Source organism: Strix uralensis, chromosome 3 (assembly GCF_047716275.1).
Source record: "Strix uralensis isolate ZFMK-TIS-50842 chromosome 3, bStrUra1, whole genome shotgun sequence".
NCBI lineage: Eukaryota > Metazoa > Chordata > Aves > Strigiformes > Strigidae > Strix > Strix uralensis.
This window is the reverse complement of record NC_133974.1, coordinates 88,149,270-88,163,152: the sequence shown is the minus strand read 5'-3', so window position 1 is coordinate 88,163,152 and position 13,883 is coordinate 88,149,270. Positions and strand designations below refer to the sequence as shown.

Here is a 13,883-nt window from a genome sequence, read left to right as displayed (position 1 = left end):
AGGTTGGTTTGACGAAATCAAGCACACTTTTTAAAGTTGTTTTTGGTGGTATGTTTTGAGCAAGATCCTTGTGTTAGTTCAATTATTTTGTAAGCCTGGTTCAAAGACCATTAAATTTCAGTAAATGAGTACTGAGGTGGCTCACGTAGTTCCCAATTCTGTCATGTCTTTCATCCAGAGCTTTCTTCTTTCTCCAAGAAGGTCACTGATCACTTTTGACCAGAGACTGCTGTCCCTTTTATATAGAGGACCTTTTATATATATTCCTGTTTGTTGGGCTCCCCAAAGAGTCACAGTGGCTTGCCTAGGAACTGTGAAGAAAATTAGTGATACAGTCAGAAAGACTGGAGTATTGACTATGTTGGATTAAGATTTGCCTCAGACACCTGCCACAGCTGTGTTTATCTTTTAAGTTTAGATTTAAGTAGGGGATTCAATTTTTTGGGGACCTTTCATTTCCAGACTGTGAATTTCATTTTGCCATGCCTCACTGTCAGGTTTCTCCATGAATCTGTTCATCGGTGATGACCAATGCTTTTCCTGCATGGTATTGTCCAAGGTCCTCTTCTGTCCACCAGTAAAGATGATTTGACACACATTTGTAGACTTTATTCACAGTTGTATGCTGCTTTTTCCAAGGCTTTAACTTGTGTATAGGGCACCCTCTCTGATTCATTTTGTGGAAAAACAGTTATCCTTAAATAACTTCTCAGAAATCCATTCTAATCTCATCAGGGAATTGCTGGAGTGGGAAGGGGCCTCTGGGAATCCTCTAGTCCGTTCCCCTGTTCAGAGCAGGGTCAGCTACAGTAGTTTGCTCAGGGGTGCACACAGTCAGGCTTTGCATAGCTCCAAGGATGGACTCCACAGCTTTCCCGGGCAACCTGTGCCGCTGTTTGTACAGGATCTACCCAGCTACCGATGGCTGGGTATACAGTGAGTTGGAGATAATTAGTATTTATTTTTTTAGAATAATCTAATGGAAAATTAATGTTTCTTTGAGCCTTTTTACCTTATTTCTGCTATTCTTTGTTAACTTTGTGTGAAAACTCTTTGGGGACAGTGCCTTTCTATGCTGCACCTGTCGCAGTGCAGTCACCAGCAATCCACAATCCAGCAAACTGGATTATGTATTTGCAACCATACTGGATTTTTACAAAATTTTTACATGCTGCTTTAAAAAAAAAAAAAAAAAAAAAAAGGATTCTTTAAATTTGTAGCTGGTTTGAAATAGGACATACCTGCAGCATCATGTAACTTTGTCCTGAAACTGACCATCCTTCTGGCACATTTTTTCCAGCATTGTTTTGTTTTTGTAAAATGGCTTGGCCCTAGTCTGTTCATTTTCTTGTATGCCTACAGTTCTGGGCAGCCTTCTCATATCTTGTCTGAATTTTCTGGAGTTCAGCTAGCTTTTCTTTTCCCATCAGGGTCTTAGGTATTCTTCAGTGTGAGTTGTTGCCTTCTAAAATCTTTAAAGATACTGCATGTGTCACCTCTACACCCACTATCTCCATGTGTGAATCTTTGACAGAACTAGGTCAGATGAGGGGAAAGTTTTTCTGCTCATTGGCTGCAAGGTGCTGCACACAACTTCAACACATGCAACAACTGCTGCACCATGTTTTCCTCTTAGTTTTATCAATTAATGGCTCCCATTTTGTTCTGGGTAGCTGCATAGTCCTACCCAAGGAAGACCTTAATCTTCTTCACTCTGTATTCTTCAAACATTAAAAAGTTCAGAATGGGAGCGATGTACGGTGCTATGGAAAACCGGGATATTAGTTTTTCCATGTGTAAGACATTATTTTGTCTTTTTGTATGGGTTGCACTAATTTGCCTTTCCAAATAATACTCATCTTTGCTCAGTTTTTTGTCAGTTGGTGTGTGTCTCTCTTGCCTCTCCTGGACTGTGTTAGAGGAGCCTGGGAGTAAATACAGCACATTGACTTTAAAAATAAGGGTCAATGGAACTGCTCTGCATTTACAATGATAAAAGTGATCTCGGACCCCAGCTCTATTTTAAGGTACCTTTCACAGAGTGATTCAAGTGCGTGATGTAGCTACTAATGCCTGTACCAGAAGGCACATCAATGCTGTGTGTATGAACTGCCTAAACCATTTCTAATAACAGTATCAAAGTGCTGGCAGCTGCTACCTGCTAACATTGAATCCTTCTCTATGTGATGAAACTGGGCTCCTTTATGTGTTAAATATATTGCAGACTTAACTGAAGTGCTGTAAGATCAATTGCTGCCTCTGGCATCTATTTAGTACTTGGGGTAAGCACTTTTAATAAGTAAGACAAGAATTATTGAATTCTTATATTTCTGCTGTGCGAGTACTTTCACTGAAATCCAGGAACAGGCACTTACGTTTGCAGCTTGTGCTGAGACAGAATGCTAATAGATGGTCCTTTTCTTTTCTTTTTTTAGATGAAATAATTGTCAAATGCAAGTTTACATATGTGATACTAGAATTCTTTTTTGTTTTTAACTGATCGAATTTGTGAAGAAGCTTCAAGGGAAAGGATGCTATTGATTTGAGAAGAACCTCACTGATAATTTGTTAAAGGTTTTTGTCTTCTGAAAATCAATTTCATTTCTGTCTTTTTATTTTAAAGAAAAATATGTCTGAAATAGAGATGTGGTCTAGAATAGTTCTTTGGCTAGAAATTTTTGGAGCTTGTGCCAAAAAATAGCAAGTGAGAATTTTTTTAAAAGAGAGAGAGGAAGAGAAAGTAAAAGACATTTTTAGAAGTCTAGAGTTTTTTGTAGCCTGAGAGAGGAATCGTGGAGGTATGTTGTAAGCAGTATTTTCCAGTAAATTTTGTTGTTGTTGTTGTGATTGTATTGTTGTTCATGAGTAGAAATGCAGCCTTTCTGATCTGCTTGTTGTAATTCAACGTGAGGTTCCCTTTCTATTAATCATTCCTTAAACTCTTACTACATAAGGAATACTTACTGCATATGTTGCCAAAAAAAACCTTCCTCTACTGATATATTTGTTTCTCTTGGGGACTTTGTAACAAAAACAAGTCAGGGAAGTGGAAAAGCAGGCTTTTTTGCATGTCTTCACTGATTGCTGAAGGGATTGTTGCCACCCTTCTAAAAGGATGTATAGGAAATAGCGTTTTCCAAAGAAATGAAAATACATTTGAAACTAAAATTATGAATTATTATTTGTAAAGCTTTGAGCTTTTTGCTGAAAAACTCAACCTGTGGTTGAGAACCGAAATGCATCTTGTTTTACAGGTCATTTGTGACTGCCACAATGTGAAGTCAGATTGCTGTAGGCTGCGTTTCCCATTTTGTTTGTTACACAGAGGAACTTGTTATTCAATAATATTGAGTAGAATATTCAAGAGGAACTTGAATATTTGGGACTTAACTAAGAAATTACTGAAATTAATTGTTTTGACTTTTGACATGAAACTTACATTTTTTTTTTAGCCTGCTTTTCATGTTGTAATCCAAAAATACAAATAGGTAATTTAAAAGAATTTACAACCCCATCCTAATAATTGAGAGCAAATATTAGAACAAATAAATGTACTTATTGGATTAATTACTAAGCACCACTGTAAAAATTACTGTGTCTCCTATTGATATATACGTTACAATTCAAATAAAGAGCTGGGGGGAGATGGGGGAAGGTCTGTAAAATTTATCAGGCAGACAAATTCTGTCTTCAGAAGTGAAACTAGATTCTGAACTCTACTGACTGGTTAACTGTATTAGATGAAATAATGCTGTTTGTACTTACTTATGCTTCCCACATAAATTTCATACTGTGTATTATATGTGGAGAGACTGGCTGACTGAAAGTAGACTTTTTATTTTATTTTGTACAACTGGACCAGGTCTGATAAGATGCAGCTTTTCACTTCAGAGGGTTCTGGACACTCTTGGCTTCATTCCACAAAATTTGATTTCAGAATGTTGGACTGGTATACAAATGTCTTTTGACCCTTCCTATTAAAAGAAATGTCAACTGATCAACACAAGGAATAAAAATGATTGTGAAAAGTTGAGTTTTTGCAGTTTGTGCTTGGTATGGGATACAAATAATTCTCTTGAGACACCCACATTAATGTTGTTAGGCAGCCCTGATGGATAAGACTGGTTAAGAGGCTATGCTTAGCAGCCTGGGAATTTTGCCTGTCTTGCTCTGGGTCCATTAGACACTGCATCTACAAAATTAGATTATTGTAATTTGAAAATAGTACTTTTTAATGGCTGATCTGTTGTGACTAAATCTTGGCTAGCCTCTGACTTAATGTCAGTCAAAACTTACTTGGCTTTGTTAAAACTGGCTGGTAAACTCTAAAAAAGGCAATCTGGGAAACGAAAGAAATTATAACTATTAAGAGATGGTCTCTATTATCCAAAGCATTTGAACCAAGGTAATATTAATTTGTTACCAGTAACTTCAGCTGTTCAATATGCCTTTTTTCCTGCTTGTTGCTGCTGATAGTCATATTAGGGTTCCTACAGAGCTTGCACATACCCTTCATTATCCTTGTCTCACCAGCTTTTCCAACATCCATTGAAGCGGTAGTAGCAGCTGGCATAGCTCCTGCCTCTGGCTGTGGGCTTGGCCCTGTCTCTTGAGAGGGACTAAGGAACAGCAAGGTGGAAAAGGAAGAGAGAATTTTTTTTTTTTCTTCAATTTTCACCTTTCTCTGATGATAATAGAAGGATTTTCTTAGTTTTTGTGTGTGTGTGTGTGTGTGTGTGTTCAAGGTGGAGTCTGTCTTGCATTCTGTTCCAGTGACACAATTTTGCTATTTTGATGATTTCTCTTGTCCTCAGAGTAATATATAATGAAGGCACTTGTTCTTTTGTGTTTGGATTTGTGATGGAAGAATTTGCTTTTCGGTATGATGTGAGTGGCAATGCTGTTTAGTTGACTTGGTGATTGTAGGGAGGCTTTGACCAACTCTGCACTGTAGGAAGTAGGTGGTGATACTTGGGCAGTGTTTGTTTGCTTTGGAAATTGTTTGGATTGTTTTGGGTAAGTGTATCCTCTATAATTTTGGTATCCTGCAAAGGAGCTGAATCTTCCTGTTGAAATGCTAAGCTTTAGATCTCAACAGTACCCTAAAGCACTGAGTTCCAGAGATTAAATCTAGTTGTATAATTATTTATATTGTTCATTTATTATGTGTTGTTTGTGTTGCTTTCAGTTTTGTTAGATGTTTCTTAATGCTCAGGTTGTGAGAGAGTGCCCACAACTGATTTTTTTCTGTTGCTTGATAAATATTTCCTTCAACTCCTCTCTGCTACTTTACCAAGTAGGGTTTTGCAGCACTATTAAGTTAGCATGCTGCAGCACATGCTTACATTGGTTTACCTTGGAAGTGCTTTGCCCCTGGCTGGTTGTGGGGGAGATTTTCTCTGTGCTGCGTGGGTCTGAACATAGCAAGGTTTATATTGACTGATTTCTACTTAATAAACAAACTATGACAGCATAATAATTAAATGTCTACACAGAACAAGATGCTCAGATTTTGAAAACAAGCCTGATAAAGAGCAACTGAGGATTTCTATTTACAAAACACGCCACTTGGCATAAAAATTCCTTCTGTCAACATGATGGACGAGGGGATCGAGTGCACCCTCAGTAAGTTTGCAGATGTCACCAAATTGGGTGGGAGTGTTGATCTGCTTGAGGATACAAAGGCACTACAGAGGGATCTGGACAGGCTGGATTGATGGGCTGAGGCCAATTGTATGAGGTTCAACAAGGCCAAGTGCCGGGTCCTGCACTTGAGTCACAACAACTCCATGCAGCGCTACAGTCTTGGGGAAGAGGGGCTGGAAAGCGGCCCAGTGGAAAAGGACCTGGGGGTGTTGGCTGACAGTTGACTGAATATGAGCTGGCAGTGTGCCCAGGTGGCCAAGGGGACCAGTAGCATGCTGGCTTGTATCAGAAATAGTGTGGCCAGCAGGACTAGGGAAGTGATCTTACCCCTGTACTCAGCACTGGTGAGGCCGCACCTCGATTACTGTGTTCAGTTTTGGGCCCCTCACTACAAGAAAGACATTGAGGTGCTGGAACGTGTCCAAAGAAGGGCAACAAAGCTGGTGAAGGGTCTGGAGAACAAGTCTTGTGAGGAGCAGCTGAGGGAACTGGGGTTGTTTAGCCTGGAGAAAAGGAGGCTGAGGGAAGACCTTATTGCGCTCTACAACTACCTGAAAGGAGGTTGTAGCAAGGTGCGTGTTGGTCTCTTCTCCCAGGTGACAAAAGAATAGTACAAGAGGAAATGGCCTCAGGTTGCTCCAGGGGAGGTTTAGATTGGATATTAGGAAAAATTTGTTCACCGAAAGGGCTATCAAATACTGGAACAGGCTGCCCAGGGAAGTGGCTGAATCACTATTCCTGGAGGTATCAAAAAGATGTGTAGATGTGGTGCTTAGGGACATGGTTTAGTGGTGGCTAGGTTAATGGTTGGACTCAATAATCTTAAAGGTCGTTTCCAACCTAAATGATTCTATGATGACTGTTGTCCTCTTGTTTTGGGGTGATGGAGAGAATGAGCTATAAAACCACTCAATTTTTAGGATGATCCCTATTTGCAGTAATTTTTATTTTTGCATCAAAAGAAGGAATACCCTTATAATTAAAGTTTCTATGGCTGGACACCACAAAGAACTGGTGGACCTCCTGCAAAGGCATTCAACAACCTGAGCCAGGGAGGGACATCAGTAACTCAACAAGCTTGCTCAAGAGGAACCTACCTTCCCTACCTTTTATTTTTCATTTTTAAAAATGTATATAAATGGAAAAGGTACCATATTAATAGTGCCTCAGTGTCTGTACAGAGTAAGAATTCTTTTTTTTTCCTCTGTTCCTGCACTGATACAAAAAAGGGTCAATTTGTTTGTTTTGCATTTACTTTCAGCTACAAAGAATGTCTTCACAAATTAAAAAAGGAGTGCCAAAACTCATGATCTGTTTAGATCTTTTTCTGTTTGCATTACTGTCAGTAGATAGTTCATCATTAATTACATTGTATCGAATAGGTCTGGGCTTCAACTCATTTTGTCCAAAGGTACAAACCATTCTTTTTTCTCCTACTCTTTGTTCAGTTAAATCTAATGGTTTCCGTTGGAGTTCAGGACAGCGTGCTTTAGAGTGTCCTTAAGGCAGCTTTTCCTGTCATGCTAAGCATTGGTTAGAATGTAGTACAGAGATTGCCATGTTTGTATTCATGGAAGTTATATATTTATGTGTTTGTTTCTCCTTTTATGACTTAGAATTTGTGAACTCACATCAGAGAAGATGTTCCAACCTTAGTAGAGATCAAATTCCGGTCACTTTAAGGTTCCTGAGTAATGTAGGTGGGATAAAGGAACAATTCATGTGCTAGAGTAGCCTTTCTCCTGTGTAGTTTGCTGGGGTTTCTCTATGATTGAATCTTTTTTTTTTTTTTTTTAACTTAATGTGTTCAGAAAACTGAAATTATTTCATCCCAACAGGACTCATAAGATTCCCAAAGTCATTTCTTTACCAGATTGTAAGCCTGCTCTAAACAGATTGTTAAATCTAAAATTACTGGTTATTCTCATGATCTTGAAGACTTTTTGTGACATTTCAGAGAGGTTTTTATTCTGCATGGTGAGAATAGTGATCCAACTTAATAAAGCTCTTTGATAAATAATTCTTCCTTTCCTTTGTAGGAAAGGCATTAAAAGTGGCTAAAATTTGTAGTAGAATCTGTCTGAATTCATGCTCCATTTCAGGGTGACTTGTTCATTCAGCCAGGGCTGACTTTGTATCAGATCCTAGCAAGGACCTGTTCCAGTAACACCATTTATTTTTAATTGCTTCTCCACCCTCAGAGCGGTATATAAAAAGGTACTTATTATCCTGTCACCTTACAGTAGATGTGTTGAGTTTTGTGTCTAATAGTGTCTTCTCAGCTAACATGATTTGATACTCCTCAAGAGTACAAGTGTAACATCCTAGACCCTACCTTTGGTGATCTGCTGAGTACATAGCTGGGTCCGCCTACCAGAGCACCAGGGCAGTGCCACAGTTAAGAAAAAACAGTTGTGGAGCGCACTGAAACCTAAGCATTATGCTGAAGCTGTTGGTGCTGTTTGACTGGGTGAGCTAGAGATGACTATCTTTTTCAGTCACATGCAGCACACTTTTCCAGTTGCAGCACTGAGGTTGTAGTCAGACAGCAGTGGTTCTTGATGCTAATGCCCTGCTGAGAGGCACAGAGGAGAATTGATGGTTGGCATTTGATAGGACTGGTTTTTTCAGATGCTCTGTACATGTTGAGGAAGATATATTTGGGTGAAATGTTCGGGATTTTCTCTGTTATTCTGAAGATTTTCTTCCTGATTTGTTTTTCTTGTATTAATACATGGATTCTGATATAGGTGGAGCCAGAGGCTCCTCTCTGTGATCTCTCATATGGTCTCCCTATGTCCATGTGTCTCTACTTAATCAGAGCATCACAGTCTGTGAGTAATGCACACAGTTATCTAAATACAAAGTACTCTTGTGTGTTGGGCACCTGAACCTCTCCATTTATGACCTTTGTTACTTACGGAAGTATGAGTTTGCCTCCTTTATTCAATTTATCCACATCCAATTGTGTTGACCAAGAGGAAAAAATGCATTGGAGGACCTGATCCATTTTATCACCATTACTGTTTTTTTCATGCTATGTTTTAGTTTTTTTCTGTAATGAATTTGCTTCCTGTCAACCTGACTGGAAAACAAAAAAAATAATGCACGAATACCAGCCTTGGCATCTGCCAGATGCAGCTCCGTATCTGTCATTTGTTCTCTAATGTCCAGTCCTTTCCAAAACTCAGAGGGAGTTTTCATGACCGACAGCATCATAATTTGGTATGTTTAAATCTGGTTACTTCACATACTAAGTGTTGAAATGACTCTTCTAAGAGCCATCAGTGATTTGCATGTCTTCTGATATGAGGGGGAGGATTCATCTTGCCTCAGACTAAAAGTCTGATGGATATTTAGTGGCACATTAGAAGTGTTGGCTTTGACTTTTTACTGTTTTTCTGGATCTGCTGGAATTCTTGGAGTAAAGATGTTGTACTCATATGTATGACCACAGATGATAATCTGGTATCTTTTGTCAATTTGGAAGGTATATAGCTAATTGATCTTCACTGATCTTCCAAAATACTTCTTTAAAAAGTCTGTTGGGAAAGCAAGTTTTTAGTTAAAAATTTTAGAGCTCAGCTAAATAAATAAATTTTATATAAATAAATCAATAAATTTTAGAGCTCAGCTTCTGCTGGCTGAGTAGTGGAGAAAAATGACATTTTGCCAATAGCTTAGCAAAATATGAATATGCATAAGCATTGTAGCTAAGCACAAAACTTTAAAGAAATAATGAATGTGCCACCAGCATGAGGAGGGCAGCTGCCATTTGATTTCTGTTCAAACACTGTCAAAAGTACTAGTACTTTTTTCACCCATTTTTGGGTCACTTGTATCAACTTGCCAGTGCATGTTTTGCAGTTCATTAGGGATGCTGGTGGAAAGTGGACAGATTTATGGTTCAGTAAAGACACTAGATGATGCTAGGAGTGATGTATTTTGGGCAATAGGGGCTGAAGTGCTGGACTAGTTGAAGTGTCTTCTGAAGCATGCAGCCAGCATTACTGGGATGGTGACAGTCTCCATGAGTTGCTCCATCTGATGTTTTATATAGATTTGTGTGAGCCACCTTAAAGATATCCTGAATACCTTCCAGTCTGGGGCAAAGACAAGCTGTCACAACCTGGAACCAGTCCATCACTATAGCAACTTTGGGGAATGGTATGGGAAAGCAGTAGAGATGTAACCTCTGTATGACATCAGACAAACTATTCTTTTTCCTAGTGACTCATCTATTGCATGTGAAGAGAGTTGTTCAGGACTGACTAAAGGGGAGAAAACAATGTGGTGCTCAAAGCTGCTTTTGAGAAGAGTCACTCAAATATCTGAGATGAGCAGCCGAGTGATTGTCAGAGGTACTGATCTGGACATGTGCAGATGCTAGTGCTCCAGATAGAAATATACTTTAATACTTGAAGATATTTTGATGTTTTCAGGGCTTTTTTGAGAGTCAGGATGTTGCTATTAAGATACTGTGGTGGTTTGACCTTGGCTAAATGCCAGGTACCCACCAAGTCGCTCTATCACTTCCCCCCTCTTCCCCTTTTTTCCTCAACAGGGCAAAGAGTGGAAAGAAAATAAGATAGGAAAAAAAAAAAACCCTTGTGGGTAAAACAAAAGCAGTTTTAATATAAGCAAAGCGAAGCAAAGGTCTGCGCATGGAAGCAAAAAAAAAAGAAAACAGATTTATTCTCTACTTCCCATTAACAGGCGATGTCGGGCCTTCTCAGGAAGCAGGGCTCCGATACGTGTAGTGGTTGCCTCGGAGGACCAAGGGTGACCCCACCCCCTTCCTCCTTTCTCCCAGCTTTATACTGAGCAGATGTCATATGGTATGGAATATCCCTTTGGTCAGTTCGGGTCAGCTGTCCTGGTTGTGTCCCCTCCCAAGATCTTGCCCATCCCGTCCCACTGGGCAGGGGGGGAAATGTTGGAAAGAGCCTTGGTGCTGTGTAAGCACTACTCAGCAGTAGCCACAACACCAGTGTGCTATCAACACCCTGCCAGCTCCCAACATAAAACACAGCACCGTGAGGGCTGCTACAGGGGAAAACCAATTCTGGCTCAGCCAGACCCCGTACATACATTCCATAGTTCTCTGTACAGAGTAATTGCCAATAACTCAGTCAATGCTTTCTACTAAAATCTGAAAGGGTGAGGGTTTTTTGGTTTTATTTTGTTTTGTTCTAAGGATATCAGACTAAAGCATTCTTTTACTAGAAATATAAATAGTACTTTATCAAGCTACATCGCTTGTGTCCATTTTGGATGAGTTTTGGTCACATCACTTTCTTCATCTTGGCCAGAAATTTACTCATCAATTTTACCTTTCTCCCCGCCAAGTTTTAACTTAGATGCAACAAGTTTTAACAGATGCAATTTTAACCAAATGCAATTTGACATGAACTAAACTTAATTACGCTTTTTTTAAAAAAACAAAAACCACAAAAAAAGAAACAAATACAAATAGATACCTAAAAGCAACAGACAATAGTCAAAACTTTCCTGGTGCTCCTGAGGTGTCCTGGAACATTTCCATAGAATCTTGCCCCTGTAATTTCAGTGTTGGCAATGTCCTTTGGGAATGGATACTTTGAGTCCTTTATTCTTTTCATCTGTGGATTTTTATTGCTGTTCCTACCTTGACTATATCTGCTGAATTTGCAGTGCTGATTTCAAATAGTTGCTGACTGAAGGTTTTACCTTGAATTTTCCTTCGTTTTGCAAAGTAGTTTTGTTTGTTCTTGTTGGGCAGGAAGGGCATTAATTAAGCTTAATGGATTGTTGGATTGTGTAAATGTCAACATCATAGAATATCCTTTTGTTCCTATTCTGGGGAAGAAAGCTCTTAGAAGATTCTCATTAAATTACTGTTAACACCAAAAAATCATGTTTATTTATGAGGAAAAATAATATTTTGATTCTTGATAGATTTCTACAACTGTGAGCTAACGTGTTTATCCATCCCAAATCATACCAAGATAATCAGGGCCTTTTAGAAAGATGCATAGGCCAAGAGAAAAGAAGGTAAAAATCTTATTCCCACTTGTGTATTGATACATGATTATTCAGTCCAAATTAGTGTTGCTATTTGCAGTTACAAAGTGCTCATGTAAGAAGATTGGGGGTTGTGTGGAAGGAAATAAAAAGATGACATATATTTTGTCATTTAAAAAAACCACCGTCTAAATGTTCCTGTAATATTTATTTGCAATATTCAGGCCTTATAAAAAGGTTTTGTATGAACTTGCATGGTCACAAGCTGAATGTAGAAATAAAATAAAAATGTCTCACCAACTAATTAATGTATATGACAGTGGCTATTTATACAATATTTGTTGATCTTTTGAGAGGTTCAGTAAAGTTGGTATGTTAGGATATTTTGATGTGTTTCACAGATGGGCAAACAGTGACTGGATTGCTCCTCAGAAGAGCTGAATAGATGTAACCCAGCTGATGAGGAGCTTGTGTGGCTGCTACAGCTTTATACAGGACTCTGACTAAATACCTCAACTGTTAAATTTAAATAATTTGAAAATCAAGATAATGGTATTTACCCAAGACTTAAATATGGTGCAGAACAAAGGAAAGAGGCTGTGATACTTCCCAGTGGCTGAACAAAGGAAACTGCTTGCCACAGACTGGGGTGCAGAACTTCTCCAGCTGCCATTTAGGTATGTTGCTTGGAGTGACTGTCAGGAAACAGGCACTTGATAGGAGGCAAACTATCATGAGTTACTGTATTCGGGAGACTTTTTCTAACAACATTTATAGATAGTGAATCTTGAAAACATTAGCTCAGAATTAAGAATGTATAAACAAATAAGCTGTTAAGGAAACAAACTCAGTAGGAAATTTTTTTGTGTATAAATTGTGCGTATAGCAGTACTGTGGCACCAAACTGCAATGGATATATTTAGAAGAACAGAAATAAAAACAAGCCCAACCTTTGCATGTTCCTGGTGAGGGGGCAGAAATCTAAAGGGCAAAAAACGATTAAATAAAAATAAAATTGCCTGGTCCTTTCTCAAAACTACGGAGAAAGATTGAGGGGAAAAATAGTACTTTTGGTAACTCAAATTGGGGTTTAAAAAAAGTTTCTCTTCTGATGGTGTCCTTGTCCTTTCATGTCTAGAGATTAAGCATGAGCTTTGAAATACATAGGCAAGGCAATTGTGTGGGTTTTTCGATAAGCATATCCTGTAGATCTTCAATTATAGTATGGAAGTGAACAGAGAAAACTAAATGATGTAGTGTCTCTTGGTTAATAGTATATATGGCATTCTAGATAATAAACAGCAATGCCAGATAAATTTCTTATTCTAAATTCAACAGAATTGGGTCACACTGTTTCTTTTTTCAGTAGGAGCTTTGTAATATGTACCTCATCCTTCTTCATTTCAATTCACCTCAGATCCTCAGGATCCTCATGTTTTCATACTTTACCCTTCAACGTAGCATTTAGCTGTCTACAATGTGATAATGCAAGCTACAGATCTGCTCTTTACAAGGGTGAAGTTTTCATTTTTTAAGGCACTGAGTGATGTAACACCTTGATGGTAGGAGAAGGGCAGAGGCTCTGTGGCTGTATCACATGGGCAGGACACTGGCAGGCACCAATGTGGAGGAATACCATTCCTCTCATTAACTCCAAATCTGAGAAGCAAGACAGATTTCAAGAAGATTCAGTGGGAGTGTGAATTTTTTGAATAATGAATGGTGGTGTGTTAAATTGTTAATACTTTATCTACAAACTCTGACATGAAGTAGTTGGTGTTAGTGCTCATGTGGACATAGTTTTCTCTTGGTTTACACTCTGATAAGATTTTGTCATGCAGTAAAGATGTTTCCTCATTGCTTTCTTATTTTTACATTTTTTTTTTAATTTCCTTTCCTTCCCCTTGGTGACATCTGTAACTTTATTTTCCTTCTCTCTTTGCTTACCTTGTCATTTAGGTTTGGCTTTTTGAGGTTTTGACGGTGTCCTTACACTTTCCTTGGGCTTTTCCTTACAGGCCTTTTTGTGGTCTTGCCCTATCCCCCGGTGGTTTAGGAAGTGGCATAAACTCCATTCCTTGGAACTTTTTCAGACTCCCTCCTACACACATGCATGTTCCCTGCCTAGATGAACTATCTCAAGTCTATATTCGGAGACAGAGAGTATCTCGAGGATAAATCTGTATTGGCCACAGTGCTGCAGATATCAAACAAATCCACAGTTTTATGTATAA

The 13,883-nt window shown here is 38.7% G+C and overlaps 1 protein-coding gene across 1 annotated transcript in view; it reads left to right on the top strand.

The window, feature by feature from the left end:
• PLD5 (phospholipase D family member 5) overlaps window positions 1–13,883 on the top strand; it is a 189,423-nt gene that overhangs the window by 75,405 nt on the left and 100,135 nt on the right. The window lies entirely within an intron of this gene.